The sequence below is a fragment of the Lygodium microphyllum genome, chromosome 4 (genome assembly GCF_053477565.2).
Source record: "Lygodium microphyllum isolate KBCC chromosome 4, Lygodium_microphyllum_v1.1.10, whole genome shotgun sequence".
In the NCBI taxonomy this organism is placed as follows: domain Eukaryota; kingdom Viridiplantae; phylum Streptophyta; class Polypodiopsida; order Schizaeales; family Lygodiaceae; genus Lygodium; species Lygodium microphyllum.
Genome location: NC_141138.1, coordinates 143826380 through 143841671, shown reverse-complemented (window position 1 = coordinate 143841671; position 15292 = coordinate 143826380).

The following is a 15292-nucleotide window of genomic DNA, read 5'->3' as shown; positions in this document are numbered from 1 at the left end:
GCTACCACCACCCACAGGGTATTACAGCAAAGAACCTTCCAAATTCTGAGCTAAATAAGCTCTAATCAATCCAGAAAGCTTTCCCGAGTATCAATACATCCTCTAGGCATCACAAATTTATTGCATAAGCATTAGTAGAGCATTAAACAATCAAATACTTGCTACCCAAAATAGTGTATGACATTCTGTCTTGAACTGTGGAGCAATAGCTGATCCAAAAATCCTCAAATAATGCTCAAGATGGAGGGCAAAGAAGTTAGAAAATACCATCAAATTCTAGGCAATTAGCAAAAGGAGCTATAGGGAGCAACTTCTGTAGTAGGACAAACAGGGAACAACCCTAAAAATGCAACAAAACATGTGTATTGTTCCCTAACCCCTCTCCTACTTGTTGTTGATGTTAGTGGCCACTAGGGAAGGCTCAAATGGTCTTGGTGAAGCCCTTGATCAAGGCTAGAAGGTGGAGGGATAATCCGGGGAGAGATGGGATTAATACATATCTCAATGAGTGGCTACCATGGAAGCTGAGAATGAAGCTCTCTTCCATGGGTGTTGAATAAATAAGAAGGAGAAAGAGAGACTGAGAAGGAAAGAGATAGACTGGGAGGGAAGGAGAAGATGGAGAGAGAGAGGGAGGGAGAGAGATAGAAGGGTGAAGAGAAGGATAAAGATGAGGGGGGAGATAGAAAGTGTTGTGAAAGGAAGGATAGAGAGGGGGAAGAGAGAAAGAGAGTAAGTTGAAAGAAGGATGACATCAGCATCATCCCATTTTCTTCTCATTGATCTTCGCTTCTTACCCCTTGGTCTTACCCAAATCCAACATCCCTCTACTCCTCAAGAGTCACTCTTTCCCTAAACCAATTCTGTATGCACTAGAAGATGCTTTAAGATATCAAAAAGGAGACAAGTTGAGGAAGGGAAATTGCACTCCAAAATAGCACTTCAGGTTGGGAGCATCAAACAACTTCCCAGTCACGATGCAAGCCTCCTAGGTGCCTCTCACAAAGTTATACTTCCCTTTACAAAAGCAAATGCTTAGAAGGATAAGTGATCCAATAATTGAAGATACCCTACTATTGACAAAAGCAAAGCTTAGACTAGCGTAATTAATAATATGATTTACTTGAATAACAAGTTAGTTCTAAATTACATGATACAACTAGTAGAGAACTTGACTTCAAGGACTAAAAGGAACTTAGAAAGACCTAGAATGGAAAATGTGTATAGAGCTATGTAGATCTAAATATACATGAAAACTTAATTATAGTGCTTACCTCAATTGGTAAGATGTTTTAGCAAAAGGGAGCCTTAAAAAACACGATCAAACTCAACTATGCCTAGCACAACACTCACATGATGCTAATCAATGACTAGTAAATGCACTACAAGTCCAATGAGTCTTAAGGGCAAGACATGGAGTGGATGATCCAAGGCATGTAGCATCAAGGTATGAGATAAGGACTTACATACCCAAAGTCCTTATTAGCACTCATGAATAGCAGCTCGAGTTTTCCTAATGACTTGTCCAAGGTAGATAGTGTTTTTTTAAAGGGAATTATGAGCTCAAAAACTCAAAGATGACTAAAGAAACTTAGGCACAAAGTAAACTAATAAATAAAATTTGAAGCAAATGGTGAAAGTCCTTTCAAGGATGCATGTCAAGCATCAAAATATGTACTTTAGGAAACATTAGGTAATGTCTATGTATAGACTAGGTGTCTCAAGTAAGAAATACAAAACCAATTTCGAAAACCAATCAAAAGAGATGCTTTCAAGAGATGTTTAGAGATGTTTTTATCTCTAAGAAATCTTATATGAACCCACATGGCAAAGAAGACATAAATCAACTAAAATAAAGCATTGTGATGCTAATGTACAATGTCCAAAACATTTTTGAGTCTCTTGCAACCAAGCTAGCAATCTTGCATGGATTGAAAAAAAAAAGTTGGAGAAAAATTTTAGGTTCTAGCCTAGCTTTGAAGCTCAAGAGTCATGCAATTCAACTTCCATGCAAACCATGAAAGCTAGTAATAGTAATTGTTTAGTGCATTTTAAGGCCTAGTTTGGATATAGTTTTTCTTTCACATGAAATTTATCATATTTGTTGATAATCCAAAGCCTAAATCTAGTCCAAACTTATAAAATGGGTCACTTTTATTATTTACTGTGATTTTACCAATATTCAAGCAAGATTATCACCTCAAATTACACTATGCATTGAAGATTAACCATGAAGCTTAAACAAAAAAACTTCTATAAATTATATAGATGCTTTTTCATGAATTTTGGGGGATTTTTTGAATAACATTTATACCTAATCATATCTCTATCAATTTTCTATTTTGATCTACTCTATTCCAGTAAATTGGTTCCTCTTGATTTGCCCTTTCTTGTCAGATTAAATGGGTTTCATGTGCAACTAGACTTCATGCAAGAAAGAATAAAGAAAAACTCGATATTTTTGAGCAATCCTAGCTTCCCTATTCATCCATCCAATGAGGACGTAGAGAAAGCTATGCATATTTAGATATTTGGTAAACCAAAATATAGAGGGAAATCGGGTCAACATTAACTACCTCTTCCCATACTAGGAAAGCAAGAAAGCATACAAAGAAGGCAATTGTTGTAGTCTAACCATGAAGGAAGAACCTCAAGTTGTTGCTCAATCCAAGATATCTCGCTATGGAAGCTCTATTTGAATGTGTTGCATCAATCCAACTCCTACAAACTCCCACAAATGAAAAGAAATAGAAGAAGAGAAGATAAAGCTTGAAGGGGGAGGGGAAAGTTCTCTCTATATATATATATATTGGAATTCTCAATAGTGGAGTGAGGACAAGAAGATTTTTTTTTCAAAACTCTCAATAGTTGCACATGCAAAAAAGGAGATCTTTGATCAATTTTGGAATTCTAAATACATAAGATTTCAAAAATCCCATCCCGTACAATGTTCATATGCCTTTCTTGACTTGCCTATAGGATTTTTAATTCCATTTCATAATTATCACAAGTTTTTTGTATTTACACATAGGTTTTGATTAAATATAAAAAGTTTATTGTCTACATGTTTAGCTTGTAGATTAAGACATTTTGCACAAGAGTAAGCCCGAGATCAAATTTCTTTACTGACAGTTTTTAGCTTTTTAATATCATTTTCATATTTTTAGAAATTACTATTTTTAACATTTGTTACTTTTAACAATTTGCTCCTCTAGTCTTTCCTAATTGCTTTCGGTCAAGGTATATGGCTATGGAAGCTCCATTCGAATATGTTGCATCAATTCAACTCCTACAAACTCCCAAAAGGTGGAAAGAAATAGAAGAAGAGAAGAAGAGAAGAGAAAGCTTGGAGGAAATGGAAACCTCTCTCTCTCTCTCTCTCTCTCTCTCTCTCTCTCTCTCTCTCTCTCTCTCTCTCTCTCTCTCTCTCTCTCTCTCTCTCTCTCTCTCTCTCTCTCTCTCTCTCTCTCTCTCTCTCTCTCTCTCTCTCTCTCTCTCTCTCTCTCTCTCTCTCTCTCTCTCTCTCTCTCTCTCTCTCTCTCTCTCTCTCTCTCTCTCTCAAGGAGAAGAGAAAGTCATGTGTGTGTGTGTGTGTGTGTGTGTGTGTGTGTGTGTGTGTGTGTGTGTGTGTGTGTGTGTGTGTGTGTGTGTGTGTGTGTGTGTGTGTGTGTGTGTGTGTGTGTGTGTGTGTGTGTGTGTGTGTGTGTGTGTGTGTGTGTGTGTGTGTGTGTGTGTGTGTGTGTGTGTGTGTGTGTGTGTGTGTGTGTGTGTGTGTGTGTGTGTGTGTGTGTGTGTGTGTGTGTGTGTGTGTGTGTGTGTGTGTGTGTGTGTGTGTGTGTGTGTGTGTGTGTGTGTGTGTGTGTGTGTGTGTGTGTGTGTGTGTGTGTGTGTGTGTGTGTGTGTGTGTGTGTGTGTGTGTGTGTGTGTGTGTGTGTGTGGAAGAAGGACAAGAAGATTAAAAAACAAATGCTCTCAATAGTTGCACATGCAAAAATGAGCTCTATACTCAATTTTGGAATCTAAATATACATGACATCAAAAATTATATATAGGCCTTTCGTGGATTGCCAATAGGATTTCTAATTCCATTTCACAACTATCACAACTTTTGCATATTTCACCATAAGTTTTAATTAAACATACAAAATTTACATTCTACAGGTTTAACTTGCAAATGAATACATTTTGCACTAACTTAGATTTCTTCAGTGATGTTTTTTAACTTTTCAATCTCATCTTGCTATTTTTAGAAATTACTATTTTTAACGTTGGTCACCTTTGGCCTTTTCTAATTTAATCTTTCCTAATTTCTTATGATTTGTCCTTTTTGACCATTGACCTTGGCTTTGATCTTTTTTAATTTCTAGTCCCGTTCTTGTTGCCATATTTAGTTAGCCTTCCAAAAGATATTGATAAAACCAACTTCCTCATGAAGATAACATCCGTTGGCTATTTTGACATGGTAGGAGCCATCATTAAGGCTATTTGTAAAATTCCACCAAACTTAGGTCCACGTGTAGCTATACGAACAATAGCTTTAGAGCTCCATAGCCTTTAAATGATGTGAGGAATTTGTCTTAAATCATAGATGTTGAACACACATGCATTTCTCTAACATGCTATGTAAGAAATACATGGCACATTCTAATTCTAGATCATCGTAGAGTACGCTATGTGAACAATAAAAGAAACGGACCTAAGATAGTGAAGGTTGTTTTGAATGGATAGGCTCCATGGTGTGTTGTGGATAAAGCTAATAATTTTGTATGAAATATCATTCTTGCTAGAAAGGAATCTTGACAATTTGGTTCAGATACCTCGATGGAGAAGTTTCAAGTAAACAAGAAAGACAAAGGGAGTTAGTAGAGGATGGAGAAGTCTCAATGAATGATATACTATTACAATAACCATTTTTTTTCATTTAATCCTTGCTCTCTCTCTCTCTCTCCCCCATGTAATTAAAGAGTTGTTTGAGTTAGAATCTAAGACATATGGAAACAATGTTTCATCTTCACGTTTGTGGATGTTCCAACATTGTTTGATGTCAAACCATACTATAATTATCTAACAGAGGAGGCGACAATGGAGAGTGATTTTCTTAACACATGATGATCAAGTAGGAGCATGTGTATATTGTTGCTTTATGTAATTGCATGTCTTGTTTTGGAAGGGTAAAAATGATACTTTCAAAATTAAATATGTTTATTTCATAGAAAATTTCCCAGTAGGCATAAATTAATATATGCTTAATGTGAATAGATTCAATGTGAAGGAATAGATCGCATTTAATTAATGTGTCTGCATACATGTCATCGATAATACCAGTGTGATGGGTAATCAAATACTATTGATCTGATTTTGATTTTTCAAATTTTTGTAATGACTATTTTGATTCCCTTCCTAATTTTGGGGAGAATTTCCATGTAAATTGGGCCATATGGCTCAATCCAATTAATTTATCCCATGAATGGAGGAAGTTATTTGTCAAAAGTGGTTGCAGTAATGGAAGCATTGAAGATTGCCATAATAGACAGCACAACACAAGAGAGAAAATAAAAGCAACAAAACTAGAGGAACACTATAAAGAGAGAACCTAGAGATGTGCTCGAGAAATGGAATACATACACCAAACATGAGACAATTGCATACAGCACCACTGGCTATATAGGCACTAGTATCAACTCCCCCTCTCCAACTACTCTAGAAGTATGCAAGTAAATGAGTCATTGAGGAGGAGGAGGGAGCCCGAATAAATAGGCATAAAATAATTCCCAAAATGCATTAGGTTGGCCAACAATAAAATAATCATAAAATGTTGGTCAATCATAAATTAATGCCAAAAGCCACAAAAATAAGCACTAGCAAAATACCTTAAATAATCCCTTATGTCCAACCCACAAAGGCACGTGAACACACTCATTCATGAGTTGACTAATCTACTAATACCTTCTCTCAAATCATCAATGATCTAATACAATAGAATGATACAATGATAATGACTCATTATAATCCATGCAACAAAGATCATAAGAATTGTACCATAGATATCCAAGTAGTGAATGATCAAGCCACCACCAACATGCCTCTAAGAGAACTTGATGTTGATGTTGATTGTACAACTGCTCAAAAATAGAGAAAAATCATAAAAACTATCTATGTCTGTCAATAACGCCCTTTAGTAGCATATGTGACCATCTTGTCAACAATGCCTTAAGAGCATACGTGATCATGGATTCCTCGCTTCCACCAAACCACCATAGTGTCCCCTCATGTGAGCTCAAACTAGGAGCCAATCCTACTCTCTATCAAAGAAACATCTGATCATGAACCTGGATGTCAATCCCAGCTTCAAGATTTCAAAGCCTACTCACCAGATGCATTAGGGAAATCCCTCTTTGGATCCGGTTCACCTGTATACATATATAGATGAGGCTCACCTACCCCACCCCACTATCCTCTCACACTTCCTCTCTAGCACTACTAGAGAGTCATGTAAAAATCACTTGAAGGAGGGGTAACCAACTCCTTCCCCTTCTCTGATGGAGATGATCCCCTCCATGCCTTGGCCTTCACCTTGGTCGGAGGATCCGAGTCAAAGTCAAATGAGAATGAGGATGACGCGTCGAAAGAGTCCATATCTTGCTTCTACTTCTTCTCCTTCTTCTTCCACAAAGCCACTAACTCCTTACAATCCTTGTACAAATGTCCCTTCTTACCATAGTGATAGCATTGGGCCTTCATATTTGTCACTCCTCTCTAAAGCTGCAAATGCCTCATGCTCAAGTAGCATCAAGGACATATGAGTAAAATTAACTAGTGTTGATGATGTGTAGGCGCCTGCAAAGCATTGGCTACTCCATCAAACTCCTAAGGGAGCTTATAGAGCATAGCCCCCACAAAATGAGCCTCTACAAGTATGAACTACAATGCCAAATTTGATCCTTTACCTATGTCATGTAAAGGAAGAAAGATTGAGTAGCATCTTTGGACTCAAGCTTCATTTATTAGAGCTATCCATAAGGGGTAACTACATGCATGGTTGAGGGAGCCTCATATAACATCTAAAGCTTTTGCCACACCACTAAAGCTATCTTATAGAAAATGACCGCCAAGAGAACCTCTTTAAAGATGCATATTGGAGAAGAGAAGAATATGCAAGGGCATGATCGTAATCCCATGTAACCACAACTTCCTCATGGTTGATATGGTCTCAATCATCAAGAAGAGTGGGGGGTTGAGGGGTTGAGAATGCTCAACATCTCTTGAAACCATGTACCATAGTCGCTTCTACACAAACCAGCTTTCATAGCAACACTCCAAGTTAAGTAATCAAGGCCATGAAGTTTATCATCAATGGAACAGTAGGGAGGTGCCATATGCAAAGGATAGGATGAGATGATAAACAAAAGAAGAGAAATAGAGAGAAATACAACCAAAGACAGCACATACTACATTATGCATGAGTTCACACACTATGGATAAATAGTTGATCACAACATGATTACTGCAATGAGACAAATTTTGATTAAGCACAACCAACAGAGGATCAAAACTAAAGATTATAGGTAAAAATCAATAAGAAAAGCTTGAAAATACTATCACCTAGCCTACACAAAGCCAAAGATAGGAAAATGCAGGTAGTAGTTGTAAAAATGCAAGAAGTCCAAGCATTAGATATAGCCATATAGGATTAAAATAATGTAGAAAATAAAAAACACAGGCTACTATTTATAGAACATAGGGTGAAGACGGCTAAAAATAGGCTAAGTTGATCTACAAATTGAGGTCACCCATAGCAGTGAGTAGTAGAAGGCTGATGAATAGTAGAAACATGTGAGGGCAGACTATCCACAATATAAAACAACACCCAAATCCCAAACACCACTATCTAATACCATGTCATGCTAACTGTACACTACTTTACACAATTTAAAAATACTTTTTATTTCAAATTTATTTTTAAAATAATAAAAACAAAAATAAGTGGATATATATAAAAATAAAATTAATTTAAGAATAGATAATCTTTGGCACTACTTTGCATGCATTATGTACCAATGTGTTTAGGTTATGAAAAGAATGTACGTTACAAGGGATGCAAATTATTCGCTATAATAGAATCAGAGTATAGACACAGAAGCATGATGTGCTTTTATGACCACATTTAAAAACCCATGAAACATCCCATTACAAGGGATGAAAATTATTCACTATAATAGAATTAGAGTATAGACACAATAGCATGATGTGCATATCTTGTCTCTATTTTCCTGGTAAATAAACTGCGATCAGCTTTGCCTTGCTGAAATCCAAGTGTCTATAAGTAGGAAGTAATCCTAGCATTTCATGCCCGTGGGGCTTACTTTAAGCCATACAACGCTTTCTTCAATTTGCATACATATGATGGATAGTTGGAATGCTAGGAAGTAATCCTAGCATTCCATGTCCGTGGGGCTTGCTTTAAGCCATACAATGCTTTCTTCAATTTGCATACATATGACGGATAGTTGGGATGCACATAGCCCTCTAGCTGATCCATATAAACCTCTTCTACCAAATCACCATTTAGGAAAACATTTTTAACATCCATTTGATAAATATTATTGCCTTTGGATGCAACTAATGCAATAGTAGTCTATACAGTTGCCATCTTAGTAACCGGACTAAAGGTTTCCTCATAATCTAGCCCATACTGCTAGGCATATCCTTTCACTACCAATCTGGATTTGTATCTCTTAATGAGCCCTCAGACGACCTACATTTTACTTTATAGACCCACTTGAATCCATTAGGCTTTTTCCCTATGGTAACTCAACCAAATCCCATGTTCTATTCTTCACAAGAAAGCCTCATATTCATCATCCATAGCCTTGCACCAATTCTCATCCTTAACTACTTCTACAAAAGATGTAGGCTCTTTGTATTTTTGCACCTCTGTCATGTATGCATAATGTTTCATCATCAAGTATCCACTGTAGGTAAGCCTATCCATTGGCTTCCTTTCTCTCTATGATCTTCACAACAAAGGTGAACTAGATTCCACTCTCTCATGGGGCGGTATGTATCTCTACTTGACTCCAGGTGTAACCACTGCAAGTATGCCAAACTTGCTATCCAAACTCTGAGAAGAGTCATCCTAAATTCAATGGTCCTATAACATAATCAAAAACCTTCTCTTTTCCTTTATCTCTCCCCCTCACTAACATATCCATGTCAATGTATGGAAATGCATGGCTGCAGAGCCTTCCTGTCCAAGGACTTACACTGATGACAAATACATCCTGAGTAGGTCCATTGATAGAAGTAGAGCCTTGCTGTCCATTTTCAACATACGTGCCTTGTGAATTATCATCATATATTGCAACCTACTTAGCACCATACCAAGATGCTAAGTCATCAAACATGACATCACAGCTAAGCAATATCTCTCATGTAGTCGAAACGATGCACTTGTATGCTTTTATTTCATGTGACTATCCAAGGAAAACACACCATTGCTTTAGGATCAAATTTCTTCCATTTTTATCTGGAACATGGACATAGATAATACTACCAAATACTTTCAAATGTTGGATATCAGGCTTGTAGCCATAGATCTACTCATAAGGTGTCTTTTTTATGTATTCCTACTACATGCATATCCTTCTCATTTAACATGGCCCTAGCTGCCTCCATAGTCACCATGTTCTTCCTTTCAGCAACTCTGTTCTATTGTGGAGTATAGCTACAAGTCAATTGCCTCCTAATCCCATGCTTTGCTAAGTATCTGCCAAACTCCTTTGACGTGTACTCTCCACTACCATAAGAATCGTAAGTATGAGACATAACAGTTAAGCTCTTTTTCAACATGAGCTTTAAAATCTATAAAGTTTTCCAACACCTTATCTTTATGCTTTAAGATTTATATCCATGTGTACCTACTATAGGCATCCACAAAAGTCACATAGTATCTAGACCCACCAAGTGATGCATTATGCACAAGTCCTTAGACATCTGAGTGCACAAGCTGTAAAGGCCTACTCCTATTCCATGTATTCTTGGCAAATGAAAACCTAGCTTATTTCCCAAACTAACATGCTAAGCATACATTTCCCAAATCAACATACTTAAACCTTGGTAGCCCTATAACAAGCTCCTTATGCTGCATATTTTTTAGCTTTTGGACATTTATATGTCCAATCTACTTATGCCATATATCAATGTCTCTGATACTTGCCCCATCATGAGCAAACATAGCAGCATTCAATTCAAGGATGTTTGCATCCTGTGTAAACATGAGAATTATCTCCAATACATACATAGCGATTAGCACCTATTTTCAACTCATGAAACCACTCACCATGTGGTGTCATGTGGTTTTAGGCACTAGAATCTATATTCCAGACATCATGAGACTTTCATTATTGCTTGCCTTTGTTGTTTACATAAGTTAGAGCAAACAATCTCTCACCAAACTCAGGCTCTACATGACTAGAAGATGTATAGTGTCCCTATTGTCTACCCTTCTGATCGGCCTGCTTCTTCTAGCACTCTTTTGCAATGTGGGCATGCTTACCACAGTAATGACAATCTTTATCTCTATTTGCATTTTCATGAGTAGACTAAGTGTGCCAAGAGCCTCTACCCCTAGAATGAGATCTCCCCCTTGTATGAGAGTATCCACCACCTCTATCAACAAACCCCTACTATCTCTATCCATGCTGAGATGCATGTTGTTGAGTTCCCTTGCTGCGGCTAGAACCTCTGCCATGATGACCACAGCCTCTCTAATAGAGTTGAAAATTGCATCTTTGTTTTTAGAGCTACTCAAGCTTGTAGACAAACTCAATTTCACTTTTTCATGTAGTGGATAAGCAAGGATACAAGTTCATTAAAGTTGGGCATTTCAATCCTGACTAAAATTGATGTATCAAAAGACCTGTATTTCGGCCCTAGACCATTCAAGGTCATAGCCACCATATCATCATCATTATCTACTTTAGCTCCAACAAGAGCTAACTGATTTGTAATAGTCTTTATCTCAATCACATAATCCTGAATGGACTGACCTTTCATGTCCATTGTATTAAACTTCTACTTTAATTGAATTTTGTGTGCACTAGTAGTCATGGCATAGTATCTCATCAAAATATTCCAAGCATCCTCAAGTGATTTGTAATACACTATCTACATGACCATTGTGTCAGAGATACATAAAGACAGCCAATGTAACACTCTTCGAGCTCTTTTAGTCCATGCACGATGAGCCCTAAGGCTGGTCAGCAATTGGTTAAGCCTTTTCAAGAAGCTTAGGCTGAGCTTCCACACCTGTGGCCAAATCCCAATAGCCCTTGCCAATAAGGAAGTTCTCCATCCTAAACTTCCAAATAGCATAGTTGTTGTTGTCTAATTTGTCACCCACTATTTAAGTTATGTTATCAATTCTCTCAGCATTTGCCATCTCTGCAACTCTCTGTATTCAATGTAGTCTGAAATAAACAGTGCCTGACTCCTTGCAAACCAAGTACATTTTGCACAGGACAATTTCACTCCTCAGATTTATGACAATAAGTTGACTACAAAAATCAATGATTTCTCAACTCAAAAACATGGCAAACATCTCCAAACATGTGTCATAACAACCATGTTCAATAGCATGCTAGGTAGGTTTCATCCAAAAACATTTACAAGTCACAGGCTGCAATTTCCAGCAACAATTTTCTGTGCAAAACTGAAGCAATTTCAGGCCATAAACATCCTCAAATCACATTAGACATGTGTCATGACTCGTAGGGAACAATACATGATCACATAGGCATAAATGCTTGCTTAATTTTCCATAACTGTAATAGACAATTTTCAACCAATTCAATGCTATAACCAACAGTGTATTGTCTATGCAAAGTATTTTCATCTCAAAACAGCCTCAAAACATCTCTGGCATGTACCATAACCCTCGAGGTTCAATGGAAGTACATACAAGCATCAACAATGGTTTATATGGCAAGTAGCAATGCCAAACAAGCTTTCCACAAGCTATAAATAGCCAATCCACTATATAATAGCAATGAAATCAATCCAGATTTTGAGTATTTACAATCCATAACATCTCACAAGTCATCCACATCCCATGTGGCAAAGTTTAGGCATTGACAGGTACCAAGCAAGCATCACAGTGCTGTCATACATTCCCATACAGATTTCAACCTGATCTTTCCTTCTAGATCTGAGTTTTAAACTCTTCAAGGCCATTCCCAAATGCATGAGAGTAAAGGCATATACATTGTCCTAGTAGACAACAATGGAGTTCAATATAGCTCCCAATGAGCTACAACCAAGTAGATGCATGTTGTCTCTATATGATTAACAGTAGACCTGCTCTATTTTCTAGCCAATGTCTGATTCAAACATCCCATACATGAGCTAAGACCCAAAATGCCAATGCTGTGGAGTCTTCTTCAATCCATGACAAGTTGTTTAACCAATACTAGAGTGTGTTTATGGCTACCAATGTCTAAGTTTGAGGAAGAGAGAATGATTAACCTATAGGCATAGTTTAGGATAGATTACGCAAGCTGTAGATAGCTTCCAGATCATCTGGCATTAAGCATGTCACAACGCTTGGGTGATTTTAGGTAGTGCTTGACAAGATTTGCATGGCATTTGTCTTCAACATGGAGCTCCAAATGCAAGAACAATTTGTGTTCACTGTTGCCCTCTTCCTGTCAATCAAGAAATAGGTGCAACATGACTTGCCCACGTTTTTCATACTACTGCAATTGTTGAGGTCAACGCTCATTGTCAAGAGCTCCAATGCTTGCCAATAACCCCTGCAAACAAGCCTCAATAGGCTCTGATCACTATTTGGTAGGTAGACCACAAAAACATACCTAGATCTTGAGCTATGGCTGCCAACACTCCAAGATAGCTCTTTCCTCCTATAGACCACTCATAAGTCTCTTCATTCCAACTCCTGCAACTCCAATGCTAAGCTTCCAAGCTTCACACACTTCACAGGATCACGAGGGTTCATGGCTCTAATACCATGTTAGAAGAATGAGAGAGAGAGAGATAGGGACAACAGAGAGCAATCAACTCTCAATATTCTCTTTCTTCATTATTCATCACATTTACTCTAATTGAGTAACCCAAAGTACAATGTACTACAACCTAAGTCAACAAGCTGTGTAAAAAGACTTAGTCTAACTGTACTAGCTAAGTCTAACCGACTTTATTACACACACATGTCATCCATCTAATCTAATGCTGGATAGAGTTGGCAGAAGTACTAACTAAGCTTGCATATCTCAACACCAATGCCTTGACCTCCTTGGGGCATGATGAATAAGAAATGGCCAATGAGCCATCCCACTCAAAAAAAAAGTGTATATTATGATATACAAAAGAGTCCAAGTGGTAGGGAGTTAGCCAAGGGTTATCATGTGATTAGTGAGTCTTATGTGGGGATGAATTGCCTCCTAGGTGCCTATCCAAATAGTCTAGGATGTCCTCTAGGCCAATTTAGATTCACTTGAGGGTGAGACTAGTTATGGATGGCTATCCTTTTTGGGGAAACTCTCATTTCTACTCTCTATCTTGACTATTAGATCCATGTTTGTGGGACTGAGTGTTTGATATTTTCCATGGTTTACAATTGTATCATTTTCTATATGTGTACTTTTATTACTTGTTTTGTTTTGGCAGGCTATGCTCATGGTTCGTAAGTTGGGGTGGCCTATCCCATGGTCTCCAATGTGAGAAGAGATTTTTAAGTGCAAAATCTAAGCTGTTCTACAGGATGTGAGAGTAATTTTAAAGATTTAAAGCCCAAAAATGAATAAAGAAAGACTTAGTTCACGTCTATTTTGCAATGTAGAATCAAGCACAATACATGGTGCATTTAAAAGCCAAAGGCAAAGTGGAGCACAAAGTCAACTTGGTGAGTAGTGGAGGAGCACCCAGCCATGGTCTCTGCATTAACTCCACATCTTTGAGCCATAATTTTGGGATAAAACACCTTAGCGAATGAGGAGAATAGTTGTTGGCAGCCAACTAGGACAATTTTTTTCTCAAATGGTAAGTGGACATGCCCAATTTTGAAAGGGTCCAATCCAACATGGGAGGAGGCATGAAAAAAATTCGTGTGGAGAGAGAGGAGGAGGAGGAATATGTGTAGTGTTTGAGAGCACCATTTTCATGGACTTTAATGATTCATATATCACATAATCTACACCATCTTATGGATCCAAGTTGAGAAATGGACTCCCCTCTACAAGATCTATAATTCCATGTATCATGATTCATGAATGTTGTAATTTCACTCTTTCTCTCTCCTCCTCCATAGCCATTAACATGCATTCATATGAGAGAAGGGGGAAGGGTGATTGAGAGTGAGAGATGAATCATATGCAAAGTGCAAGCACTGAAATGCATTGCTAAAGCATTGTGGAGGCCTTTCAAGCATGTTAGCAATGGTGGAAAGTGTTAACGACCTCAAGGCATCCATCTTGTTAAGTGCATAAGTACTCAAAATTGACAAATCATTTGAACATAAAATGAAAACTTATTTTAGTCTAGAGTAAATATAAGTGACTTGTTCATTTTGATTTTTTTTGTTAGTCTATTTTAATTTTTATTATTTATTTAATAAATAGTCAAATTAAAAAATACATTAAAAATAGCAAGAACATATAAAAAATATCGATAGAGGAAGTCAATGGCACATTGTTGAATCTTAAAAACATCAATTTACATTAGTAAATTAAATTGCATCATGAAAAACATCATTCTACTTCATGAAAACGATGTTTGATAATAGAGGAATAATCTTGATGCAATTCGCGGCTTTGAGTTGAGAAAGAATACTTAAAAGCAGTCCTCACATGCTAAAATGATCTATTTTTTGATATGTTATAATGTTTAGGATAAATTTTGTTATATGTTTATCCTAAGGTAGCACGAGGCTAGAGAACTCAATATCATAGGGGTGACTAGCACCATCACATTGTGTAGTTTGCATACATATATGAGAAAGGGCTATTTGTTGCATTTTCACATTGTTTTTTCTTAAATCTTGATTGTGTACAAATCATACACTATATGCATTCAAAGCATTTCCTTGCATAAACCACTGCATATTAAATGTATTCACAATGACAAAGCATGTGAGAAAATGCCAAATCATATAAGGTTCGAGGTTTTAATGGGATAAAAGTGAGTTCGACTAGAGATAAAGTGCTACATTCTATGATATAGATGAGGGCCAATGAGTCAAATCCCTAACTAGTAAAGGTTCCTTGTTCTATAAGAGGCC